This window comes from Argiope bruennichi, chromosome 9, assembly GCF_947563725.1.
Source record: "Argiope bruennichi chromosome 9, qqArgBrue1.1, whole genome shotgun sequence".
NCBI classification, from domain to species: Eukaryota; Metazoa; Arthropoda; class Arachnida; order Araneae; family Araneidae; genus Argiope; species Argiope bruennichi.
The window spans coordinates 23,430,378-23,444,058 of NC_079159.1; the positions used below are offsets into that span (position 1 = coordinate 23,430,378).

General features: G+C 30.7%; 1 long non-coding RNA gene across 1 annotated transcript in view; it reads left to right on the forward strand.

The window, feature by feature from the left end:
• Positions 1-13,681, forward strand: part of LOC129984088 (uncharacterized) — a 41,238-nt gene that overhangs the window by 23,948 nt on the left and 3,609 nt on the right. The window lies entirely within an intron of this gene.

Here is a 13,681-nt window from a genome sequence, read left to right on the forward strand (position 1 = left end):
TTAAGTTAACGGTCCACTGTTAATCCCTCTATTTCATTTAAGTGCCGAAACTTTACTTTGTTAATTGAGCTATCGTCATTTCTTTTCTTGCTCGTATTTTATTTCTTGTCAGATTTTTATTCACGTGTTCTTAAATTATTGTAGTTATTTTTCCCTTTCATTTACAATTTCTTTCATTTTGTTGACAATAATTTCAAATGTTCAAATGAAAGAAATTTTTAAAAAGTATTAAATAACGTTCTTATGTTTTGGTATGGCAATAACATTTGTGTAATTATTTTTATCTTGACATGAGGCTTAAAAAAAGCTTAGCAGAATATATTTATTGTAAACTTCAAAAAAAAAATTCTTTAAAACTTGAGATTATGTAGACATTTTTGAATACTCTTATATGAATAGATTCCCATGGGAATCTCAAGGGCAAGCAGCACAATTATGGGGATGGGAAGATTCTGCTATAATAGTTGGTTCTCATCACCCCGGTGGCTACAAAAATGGTATGGAGACCTACTGATGACGAGACGTATCTCCTACCGAAGAGGTTGTGCCGTAGCCGGGAATTGCACTTAGGAGGTAACTACAATTCCCGCCTATGTTATCGCGACATTTCAGTAATTCAATATTTTCGTGTACCTTCGGGGTGTGGAGAATATAATTGAGTGCAAATAATTTTGAGCCATAGAAAATAAATAAAAAAACGTCAATTGTCACTAGATTATTAGGGCTGCTACTCCACACCAATTATGGGACGTATCTCCTAAGGGAAAGGTTGTACTGTGGCCAGTGATAATCCTTAGGATTCAACTATAATTCCCGCCTATGTTGTCGTGGCGTACTGTTAATTCAATATTTCAGTATGCCTTCGGTCGGGTCAGAGTAGTTGCTGATGTGTGAATATAACTGAGTGCAAATAATCTTAATAGATAGTAAATAAATAAAATATGTAAATTGTCATTAGGTTATTTAAAAAAATGACCTTAAATATATCATTAACATCATCTTTAAATTGAAAATGTGCTGAATCTAAAACTAAATTCACCAATTTATAAAAGAGGGACCTCAAAATGTGCATTGCATAGGCCGAAAAAATGCCTAAATTTTCCACCGTCTCCAATTGACGCCCTTGCAAGTCTATATTTTTAGAATATTATTGTTTCTCTTTCACCTAAAATTTTCAGTGTTCCAACAGAAATCAAGTTCACAGCTCCAAATTTTTCGAAAACTACGTTGAAAACTTTCTTTCTGATATAAATAAAAAATTCATGTATGCAAGGAAATTTCCTGGATAGTTCGAATCACCCCCAGCGCAAAAGTTCCGACAGGAAACGGCTGCGGAGATGGAAATGCTTTCTTTGATCTTTTTTGCATTTCTGACGTGTTGGAGTTCCTACCCAACATCTCTCGGCCCTGAATTTACATGTTACGCAATCTTTGGAAACATCGAAAGAAAAGAGAAGATTATTGTTATTCAACCGAATGATAAAATGTAGACAGAAGAGCCTAGAGAATTCTGTTAATAACAGAGAGAAATCTTAGAGATGACATATATTGAATAAAAATTACAACTTAATTGAAAATAAATCTTTAATAATAATAAAGATTTGTGTATGCAGGCAGAAGAGACTAGAGAACTGTGTTAACTACAGAAAGAAATCTTAGAAATGATGTATATTGTATAAAAATTACAACTTAATTGAAAATAAATCGCTACTAATAATAAAGATATGCGTATGCAGGCAGAAGAGACTAGAGAATTCTGTTAACTACAGACAGAAACCTTAAGAAAGGACGTATATTGTATAAAAATTACAACTTAATTGAAAATAAATCTCTACTAATAGTAAAGATATGTGTATGCAGGCAGAAGAGACTAGAGAATTCTGTTAACTACAGACAGAAACCTTAAGAAAGGACGTATACTGTATAAAAATTACAACTTTATTGAAAATAAATCGCTACTAATAATAAAAATATGTGGATGCAGGCAGAAGAGACTAGAGAATTCTGTTAACTACAGACAGAAACCTTAAGAAAGGACGTATATTGTATAAAAATTACAACTTAATTGAAAATAAATCGCTACTAATAATAAAGATATATGTATGCAGGCAGAAGAGACTAGAGAATTCTGTTAACTACAGACAGAAACCTTAAGAAAGGACGTATATTGTATAAAAATTACAACTTAATTGAAAATAAATCGCTACTAATAATAAAGATATGTGTATGCAGACAGAAGAGACTAGAGAATTCTGTTAACTACAGACAGAAACCTTAAGAAAAGACGTATATTGTATAAAAATTACAACTTAATTGAAAATAAATCGCTACTAATAATAAAGATATGTGGATGCAGGCAGAAGAGACTAGAGAATTCTGTTAACTACAGACAGAAACCTTAAGAAAGGACGTATATTGTATAAAAATTACAACTTAATTGAAAATAAATCGCTACTAATAATAAAGATATGTGTATGCAGACAGAAGAGACTTGAGAATTCTGTTAACTACAGACAGAAACCTTAAGAAAGGACGTATACTGTATAAAAATTACAACTTTATTGAAAATAAATCGCTACTAATAATAAAGATATGTGGATGCAGGCAGAAGAGACTAGAGAATTCTGTTAACTACAGACAGAAACCTTAAGAAAGGACGTATACTGTATAAAAATTACAACTTAATTGAAAATAAATCGCTACTAATAATAAAGATATGTGTATGCAGACAGAAGAGACTAGAGAATTCTGTTAACTACAGACAGAAACCTTAAGAAAGGACGTATACTGTATAAAAATTACAACTTTATTGAAAATAAATCGCTACTAATAATAAAGATATGTATATGCAGGCAGATGAGACTAGAGAATTCTGTTAACTACAGACAGAAACCTTAAGAAAAGACGTATATTGTATAAAAATTACAACTTAATTGAAAATAAATCGCTACTAATAATAAAGATATGTGGATGCAGGCAGAAGAGACTAGAGAATTCTGTTAACTACAGACAGAAACCTTAAGAAAGGACGTATATTGTATAAAAATTACAACTTAATTGAAAATAAATCGCTACTAATAATAAAGATATGTGGATGCAGGCAGAAGAGACTAGAGAATTCTGTTAACTACAGACAGAAACCTTAAGAAAGGACGTATATTGTATAAAAATTACAACTTAATTGAAAATAAATCGCTACTAATAATAAAGATATGTGGATGCAGGCAGAAGAGACTAGAGAATTCTGTTAACTACAGACAGAAACCTTAAGAAAGGACGTATATTGTATAAAAATTACAACTTAATTGAAAATAAATCGCTACTAATAATAAAGATATGTGTATGCAGGCAGAAGAGACTAGAGAATTCTGTTAACTACAGACAGAAACCTTAAGAAAAGACGTATATTGTATAAAAATTACAACTTAATTGAAAATAAATCGCTACTAATAATAAAGATATGTGGATGCAAGCAGAAGAGACTAGAGAATTCTGTTAACTACAGACAGAAACCTTAAGAAAGGACTTATATTGTATAAAAATTACAACTTAATTGAAAATAAATCGCTACTAATAATAAAGATATGTGTATGCAGGCAGAAGAGACTAGAGAATTCTGTTAACTACAGACAGAAACCTTAAGAAAAGACGTATATTGTATAAAAATTACAACCTAATTGAAAATAAATCGCTACTAATAATAAAGATATGTGTATGCAGGCAGAAGAGACTAGAGAATTCTGTTAACTACAGACAGAAACCTTAAGAAAGGACGTATATTGTATAAAAATTACAACTTAATTGAAAATAAATCGCTACTAATAATAAAGATATGTGTATGCAGGCAGAAGAGACTAGAGAATTCTGTTAACTACAGACAGAAACCTTAAGAAAAGACGTATATTGTATAAAAATTACAACTTAATTGAAAATAAATCGCTACTAATAATAAAGATATGTGGATGCAGGCAGAAGAGACTAGAGAATTCTGTTAACTACAGACAGAAACCTTAAGGAAGGACGTATATTGGATAAAAATTACAACTTAATTGAAAATAAATCGCTACTAATAATAAAGATATGTGTATGCAGGCAGAAGAGACTAGAGAATTCTGTTAACTACAGACAGAAACCTTAAGAAAGGACGTATATTGTATAAAAATTACAACTTAATTGAAAATAAATCGCTACTAATAATAAAGATATGTGTATGCAGACAGAAGAGACTAGAGAATTCTGTTAACTACAGACAGAAACCTTAAGAAAGGACGTATATTGTATAAAAATTACAACTTAATTGAAAATAAATCGCTACTAATAATAAAGATATGTGTATGCAGACAGAAGAGACTAGAGAATTCTGTTAACTACAGACAGAAACCTTAAGAAAGGACGTATATTGTATAAAAATTACAACTTAATTGAAAATAAATCGCTACTAATAATAAAGATATGTGTATGCAGGCAGAAGAGACTAGAGAATTCTGTTAACTACAGACAGAAACCTTAAGAAAGGACGTATATTGTATAAAAATTACAACTTAATTGAAAATAAATCGCTACTAATAATAAAGATATGTGTATGCAGGCAGAAGAGACTAGAGAATTCTGTTAACTACAGACAGAAACCTTAAGAAAAGACGTATATTGTATAAAAATTACAACTTAATTGAAAATAAATCGCTACTAATAATAAAGATATGTGGATGCAGGCAGAAGAGACTAGAGAATTCTGTTAACTACAGACAGAAACCTTAAGAAAGGACGTATATTGGATAAAAATTACAACTTAATTGAAAATAAATCGCTACTAATAATAAAGATATGTGTATGCAGGCAGAAGAGACTAGAGAATTCTGTTAACTACAGACAGAAACCTTAAGAAAGGACGTATATTGTATAAAAATTACAACTTAATTGAAAATAAATCGCTACTAATAATAAAGATATGTGTATGCAGACAGAAGAGACTAGAGAATTCTGTTAACTACAGACAGAAACCTTAAGAAAGGACGTATATTGTATAAAAATTACAACTTAATTGAAAATAAATCGCTACTAATAATAAAGATATGTGTATGCAGACAGAAGAGACTAGAGAATTCTGTTAACTACAGACAGAAACCTTAAGAAAGGACGTATATTGTATAAAAATTACAACTTAATTGAAAATAAATCGCTACTAATAATAAAGATATGTGTATGCAGGCAGAATAGACTAGAGAATTCTGTTAACTACAGACAGAAACCTTAAGAAAGGACGTATATTGTATAAAAATTACAACTTAATTGAAAATAAATCGCTACTAATAATAAAGATATGTGTATGCAGGCAGAAGAGACTAGAGAATTCTGTTAACTACAGACAGAAACCTTAAGAAAGGACGTATATTGTACAAAAATTACAACTTAATTGAAAATAAATCGCTACTAATAATAAAGATATGTGTATGCAGACAGAAGAGACTAGAGAATTCTGTTAACTACAGACAGAAACCTTAAGAAAGGACGTATATTGTATAAAAATTACAACTTAATTGAAAATAAATCGCTACTAATAATAAAGATATGTGTATGCAGACAGAAGAGACTAGAGAATTCTGTTAACTACAGACAGAAACCTTAAGAAAGGACGTATATTGTATAAAAATTACAACTTAATTGAAAATAAATCGCTACTAATAATAAAGATATGTGTATGCAGGCAGAAGAGACTAGAGAATTCTGTTAACTACAGACAGAAACCTTAAGAAAGGACGTATATTGTATAAAAATTACAACTTAATTGAAAATAAATCGCTACTAATAATAAAGATATGTGTATGCAGACAGAAGAGACTAGAGAATTCTGTTAACTACAGACAGAAACCTTAAGAAAGGACGTATATTGTATAAAAATTACAACTTAATTGAAAATAAATCGCTACTAATAATAAAGATATGTGTATGCAGGCAGAAGAGACTAGAGAATTCTGTTAACTACAGACAGAAACCTTAAGAAAAGACGTATATTGTATAAAAATTACAACTTAATTGAAAATAAATCGCTACTAATAATAAAGATATGTGTATGCAGGCAGAAGAGACTAGAGAATTCCGTTAACTACAGACAGAAACCTTAGAAAAGACGTATATTGGACAAAAATTACAACTTAATTGAAAATAAATCGCTACTAATAATAAAGATATGTGTATGCAGGCAGAAGAGACTAGAGAATTCTGTTAACTACAGACAGAAACCTTAAGAAAGGACGTATATTGTATAAAAATTACAACTTAATTGAAAATAAATCGCTACTAATAATAAAGATATATGTATGCAGGCAGAAGAGACTAGAGAATTCTGTTAACTACAGACAGAAACCTTAAGAAAAGACGTATATTGGACAAAAATTACAACTTAATTGAAAATAAATCTCTACTAATAATAAAGATATGTGTATGCAGGCTGAAGAGACTAGAGAATTCTGTTAACTACAGACAGAAACCTTAAGAAAGGACGTATATTGGATAAAAATTACAACTTAATTGAAAATAAATCTTTAATAATAATAAAGATTTGTGTGTGCAGGCAGAAGAGACTAGAGAATTCTGTTAACTACAGACAGAAACCTTAAGAAAGGACGTATATTGGATAAAAATTACAACTTAATTCAAAATAAATCTCTAATAATAATAAAGATATGTGGATGCAGGCAGAAGAGACTAGAGAATTCTGTTAACTACAGACAGAAACCTTAAGAAAGGACGTATATTGTATAAAAATTACAACTTAATTGAAAATAAATCGCTACTAATAATAAAGATATAAAGATATGTGTATGCAGGCAGAAGAGACTAGAGAATTTTGTTAACTACAGACAGAAACCTTAAGAAAGGACGTATATTGTATAAAAATTACAACTTAATTGAAAATAAATCGCTACTAATAATAAAGATATGTGTATGCAGGCAGAAGAGACTAGAGAATTTTGTTAACTACAGACAGAAACCTTAAGAAAGGACGTATATTGGATAAAAATTACAACTGAATTGAAAATAAATCGCTACTAATAATAAAGATGTGTGCGTGTGCGTACATGCAAGAATGGGGATACTTTGCAAGCCAGACCGTTTCTTCTACAACAAATTCAATTGAAGCATATATTCCTTGGAGGATAAAATGTACATATCGAAGCATTTTTTTAAAAAAATTTACGTAGAATTTTAATTAAATAAAAAGTATGCTAAATTTTGAATTAGAGCACGCGTAGAATTCACAGTACTACTCAAAATTCACAATTTTTTAGAAAGCGGGGCGATAACTTTATTAGAATGTATACAAAAAAATTTTAGGAAGATTCTTCCCACTTGTTTTGTTTCTGGTTATAACTTCGCACTTGATAAATGTAATTCATTATTTTTAGGTATTTTCATTAACTTTCAGGACCATATTTGTAGGAAGTATTTTGATTTATTAACAGACTAATATTTTATCAAAAATGGTACATCTGACTTTGATCAATATGTTAGGTTAATGAAATATTAATGTCAACATTTTTGCAAGCAAAATGGCATCATTTATATCCAAGATCAGTGCTGTAGGTTGTCTAACGATAATTCAAGACAGGAGCTGATCGTTGTTATAATATTAACTCGAATATAAAAACTGTGCATTTTCGTTAAACGACGAATTATAATTATTATAATTCTGACTTGAAGAAGTTATAAGTAATGAAGCATTTTTAAGCTCTACAAAAACTTATTTAAGCTTAAGATCAAACACTAAACTAAAAGACTTAAATAGAATTTCACTTTACCTTCATTCTAGAAAGAATATTTGAATTATACTAGAAAGTACCCAATGAGCGGTCCACTCAACGGTTCGCCAGCAACTAACATTATTTTTAACATTAAACTAACATTAACAGCCGAAACTAACATTAACAGCCGAAACTAACATTATTTTTAACATTATGATTCTCTTAGGATTATGTGACGTTATTCTAGTTCGCTTTTTTCGCTCGCCATATAATCAAGCATTTCCGCTAGTAATAATAAATTATAATATCTTCATTACTAATAATAAATTTAAATTGCATGATCTGTTGGTAACTGTCGAATATAGGGGATATTTCCCTAACGAAGTATTTCTGCACTGTTCGTGAGCACATAACCTATGCTTCCGTATGCAAAAAATAGAAGATTCTACTCAATAAAAACAGGAAAAAGTTTTCTTGACTAGTCATAAATTTATTCACATCAAGCCACACCTTATTTTTATACAATTTCCGAAAAGCAATCCCATATCACGGTTACGAGTATTTCTTGAAAGATTATAAAAATTATTTTCTTCAAAAACTACTAATTTCACAAGAAACTCGCTGGGTTTCTGCGTGATCGTTAAAATAAATTTGTTGCAATTTTCCTCGCGAGCTAATGATCGCTCACATTCCACGTGAACGTCTACTTTTTTTGACTGGCCAAGCGAATAAGAAATCTTTTCTGCATAACTTTCAAGACAATGGAAATGTGCTGCCATCTAGGGTTAGGAAGGAGAACTTATCCCGAAACTAACATTATTTTTAAAATTAAAAACTAAATCATCAATTTCTGAAATTAAAATTTTCTGAGATAGATATTGAAAGAGATGCAAATGCTTAATTATTAATGCAAATGTTATAAAGCAAAAATATACAATTCTAAGATGTTTAAAAATTGAATTGATTTCTTTTCCTCAGTTTTGATAAGACGTATTTCATCAAAATGGGTCGAATGAAATACGTCTTATCAAAACTGGTCGACATAATATTTATAACATTGAAATAATTGCCGAAGATGGCAAATACTAATAAAATTAAGTTAGGCTTTTCAATCAACTTAGATAAACTACATGATTCCACAAAATAGACATTATATTATTTTAACGGTATCATGTTATTTTTATTAGATAATTTTAAATTTTACAAGAGTTATCATGAGACAGCCTTTTGAGTGGTTAACTATACTTCAAAGTAACTATGCTCAATCTTATTGTCCATTGTGCAGAATACATCGTTTTGATATATTTGTTGGATGATGATTATTATGAATAGCAAAAAAAATGTCATCTTAATTTTTAAGAATTATAACAAACCTACAACTTTTCCTGAGATTTCTAAGCCCTGAAAGGAATCATTACAATCACAGATGTATAATAATCCTATTTGTACAAAATGCCCTACAACATTTTACTATATATATTACAATATATAGCTATATCCAACATTCCGCATATCGAAAAAACCAAGAATTGTATTTGATTTCAGATTAATAAATTCTCATAATTTTAAGTTCGCGATTCTGTTAAATTGTCTGACATTAACGCGTTTTTATCCGCATTGTCTTAGTCGAGTTCTGTTTATTGTATACAAGAACCTCTCTAATGGAGACCAATCCCATGACGTCATAGCGCTATTATAAATGTAAATATCTGATTAATCTATCTTCTAAATTTTGTGATATGTAACTTCACCTCTTACTTTCTCGTGTTCGAAGTGTAGAAACAGTATTGTAATAATCAAAAATTCGAACTCGTGATTTTGACGAATCTCCACGTTTTAGACCCCTGTGATTTCGAAAAATACATTTATGGAAAGTGCTCTTCTCTTTGTGACAAAGATAGCTCAAAAAAGGCTTTGACCTAGACGGATGAAATTTGGCATACGATCTTTACATCAAATTTGTAGAGTTAATTCAAATTTTGAGAAAAATTCGTTTGAATATAAATTAACACAATAACTACAAAACTAAGAAAGCTAGATAGATAAAATTCGGTACACATATTTAATGTCCATAGCATAATTATCTAACAAATTTAGAGCCAAATTCTACAAGGGGTTGATCATCTGTCGGCTTGTACTTTCAGAAATATGCAAACGCTATAACTCAAAAATGCAATGACAAATATATCAAACTTGATATGGGATTTTGTGATTACAAGTGTAGTTTCATGCCAAATTTTTGTTTTAATCGGGCTGGAAAAACGAGTCTTTTACATAAATTTGATTTTCGTATTCCATTAACCTCATACCAATGATTAATCACCACAAACACCTCGAGGCTCACCCAATAAGATTCAGTAAAAATGCTAAATTCATGCCAAAGGATACTATTTCGTAATTATTGTGCACCAATACCATGAAACGGCCTCCTCTGAAATAACAAATTCATAAAAAAAAAAAAAAAAAAAAAAAAAAAAGAGAGAGAAAATGCTTGAAAATTTCGAGAGTCCATTCCCGTTGGTTTTTTTGTTTCTTAAACTATGCAAATATTAAACAGAATCTTCCTTCTTTAGCTTTCAACAACGGAAGATGAAACTATGAAAACAATTGGAATTTCCGAACAACTATGCAATCTATTGTTCGAAATCAGGCAAAAAAAAAAAAAAAATGCCAAGATTTACGAAAACTTAAAACAATTATCAAAATGGTTTTTTTTTTTAATTGATGTAAAACTTATTTTTGTGCTATAATATTTTAGAAAACTATCACTTTCCACAATTCAGCTTACTATTCAATTAATTAAAATTTTAAAAAAATCGCTTTGAGGTGCACATTTTTACCCTCTAAGATGTGCATGTGCCAAATTTGGTAGCTGTAGATCAAACGGTGTGGCTTATAGGGCGCTAACACATATGCATTCATCTATATTATTTTTGTAGATATACCTGACTAACATAGTTTAGTAAATATTTCTTTATCTCCATTGCGATATAATTCGGACACATTACTAGATTTTTATAAGGCCGCGGTGACATAAGGTAAGGTCTCGGCTTCGGAACCGGAGGGTTTCTTGTTCGAGCCCCGATTCCACGGAAAAACCGTCGTGCAAGCGGGTCTGGTGCACATCAAATTCGTCGAGGCCAAACGTCCTAGCGCTTCTGTGGTGCGGAAGCTTGGAAAGGTGGGTGCCAGCTCAGGTGTCATCCTCGTCATCTAATCGCAGTTCAAAATGACGAGATCCGTCCCAAAATAACCCTAGTATTACTTAAAAAAGGGACGTTAATATAATTACACTACATTAAAAACTGCCTTTCTGTATCTTTAAAGGTATTTTGACTAATTGATACACTAACTGATATGACTCAATTAGTGTTTCATAGCTTACTTTAAAACATCAGACACATTGGTCATTTTGTGTACAAGATTAGGATGAGGAAGAAATTTTTAAAACCCGGGACGTCATTTTTTTCAGAGGAATATTTCTTTACCATTCGACAGATATTTTCTTTGACACTAGCTTTATCCTCGGACTTGACTGTTCATCACAAACATTTTTTCTTAAGATTGCTCTGAAGTTCTTTGCAGCAGAATTAATGTTTTTACAGATATTTCTGCACATTTTACGATTAAATAGTCCTTCCTTTTATACGTCTGAACTACAAATTTGAGACATATGCTCATACTTCACAGTCTGAATGGCATCATATGACTCTTCACATAATTTATTTGTTTCAGAAGTGATGACCAAGTTCTTGATAATTAAACCAACTTTAAGCTCACGAAAACAGATGAGTATGGCATACCCCCTTTTTAGAATTATCCCCTAGTGGAGATTATTTGGAATTTTCAAGTTCCATCTACCAATTATCCACAGGCTAGTTCTGCTGTGATTACCATAAATTGGCATCAGATTATTTGTGTACCTCCAAGTCACAAGCATATCTATCTACAACACTAATGACATTAATCACCAGATCAGACAGACCTTTCATGAACGTCAAAGAAAATGCTTCCAACAAACAGGATCAAATGGCAATACAGACAGCAACAGCAAATTATCCAAGTGTCACCTTCTTCTGCAATGCTCATGGGCATTCAAGATGTTTGCCCACGAGCTGTTTATGTCCACATTATGTTTGTTTTTAATGCATTTTTCCCCTTTTCTTCTTTTTGAATTTCTTGAGTACATCCAATTTTAACTTTGGGACTAAAGTGGAAAGCTTTTTAACATTATCCCCTCTTGGCTGGGGGCCAACCCCTACGAAAAAGAAAGCAGCAAAACTAAGAGTGATGATGGACATAAAGAGGGGGAAGGGTCGGACCTCTCCAAAGAGACTGTCATAATGCAGGAAATTGACTGCTGGTGTAAGTGGACAGTGAATGAGCATAACACCCAGGCAAGCTCGATTTAAACCCAATAAGCCCTGTTTAAACAGTTTAGTTCTGTGATAATGAGATGACTGGCTGTAATAATAATAATAGTAATACTATCTCCATAAATACAGAAAAAAAATTTGTCATGGAAAAAGATGAGAAATTAAAAAAAAAGTGGAAAAACCAAGTATCCGCAGAAGAATCACATCAATGCATATGACTCTGCATGAGAGTGTTAAAAACATTCATCACTCTCGGTCTTTGTAGTGAAACCTTTCATATTACTCTAGCCAAACGTTTGTTCATTGAGTAATATGGACCTTCTCTTCAACGCAGGCAAAGAGTGCTTACTCTTCATTAATATATTATTAATATATTTATGATTTTATTTTTTTCTTTACATCAATTTTTTAATTACAACTTTGCTCATAAAATAGCAGGCCAGCAGCTATATATATATATATATATTTTCTAGAGCTACAAACATTTTCAACAGCTTAAGCTTAACCAATATTCCAATTATGACAATTTTAAAATATCATTTCAGCCCATAGAAATGACATGGAATAACACATCTAAATCAATTCAAAACTTTTGAAAAATCTAATATGACTCCTACAATTAACCCGCAACACATTGTATATCATCATAAAGCATATAATAATTTCAGTCCTATTTTACAAATGGTTCAAAATGTTTTCTAATACTTCATTTTTATAAGTTTTCACATTCCACCTTGGGCTGCCATGCTCCATTTTTAGTACCAAAATAACTTCTATCCGTAACCATTCTGGTCACTAGATGGGCATGTTGCGGGAATTTTATTAAATACCAAAATATTTACAGTAGAAAAAACAAAAATAACTATATACAGAATTTACAAACATATAAGAAATGATAATAAAAATGGAATAGTTTACAAGAATTTTCAACTTCAAAAAATTAAAGAAAAAATATTTGGAATAATAATATGTAGAAAGATCAAATGTAAGAAAAAAACACATGAATTCTGTTTTCACTTGTTACCATGACATAGCAGATGAGGATGCAATTATAAAACTCAAATGATAAAATGAATATGGTTAAATAAAAACTGTTTGATATTTATGAATATAAATGTATGTGAAGAAACTGTGAATTCCCTCCCCCCTCATGTATTAAGTGTCCTAGAGTCTTTGATATCAATACATCATTTAAATCGTTCATTGGCCTTTAATATTCTCGAACTACATTATCGTCTTATAACTTCAGAAATCCTCTATTTTCCTGTGTTGAATTCCATCTCACATCTAAATAATAGGCAATGCATGGTAGCTGATAATCTGGCAAAATCTGCCACTACTGATTTAAAATGACGTGTAACTTTCGTGTTAATCATACAGGGATTAAAATTTAACTGATGGTACTCAGACTCCTAACTCCATTTCTGTATGAAATTTTATTTATTTGTTACTTCGATCTTGGGGCCAAAGTTTCCACTAAAAAAAAATAGTTTGGAATTTTCCCACTCGATAGTACTGTACTTACTGCTTTAACCCTTTGCGGCGAACTATCCTTTAAATTTT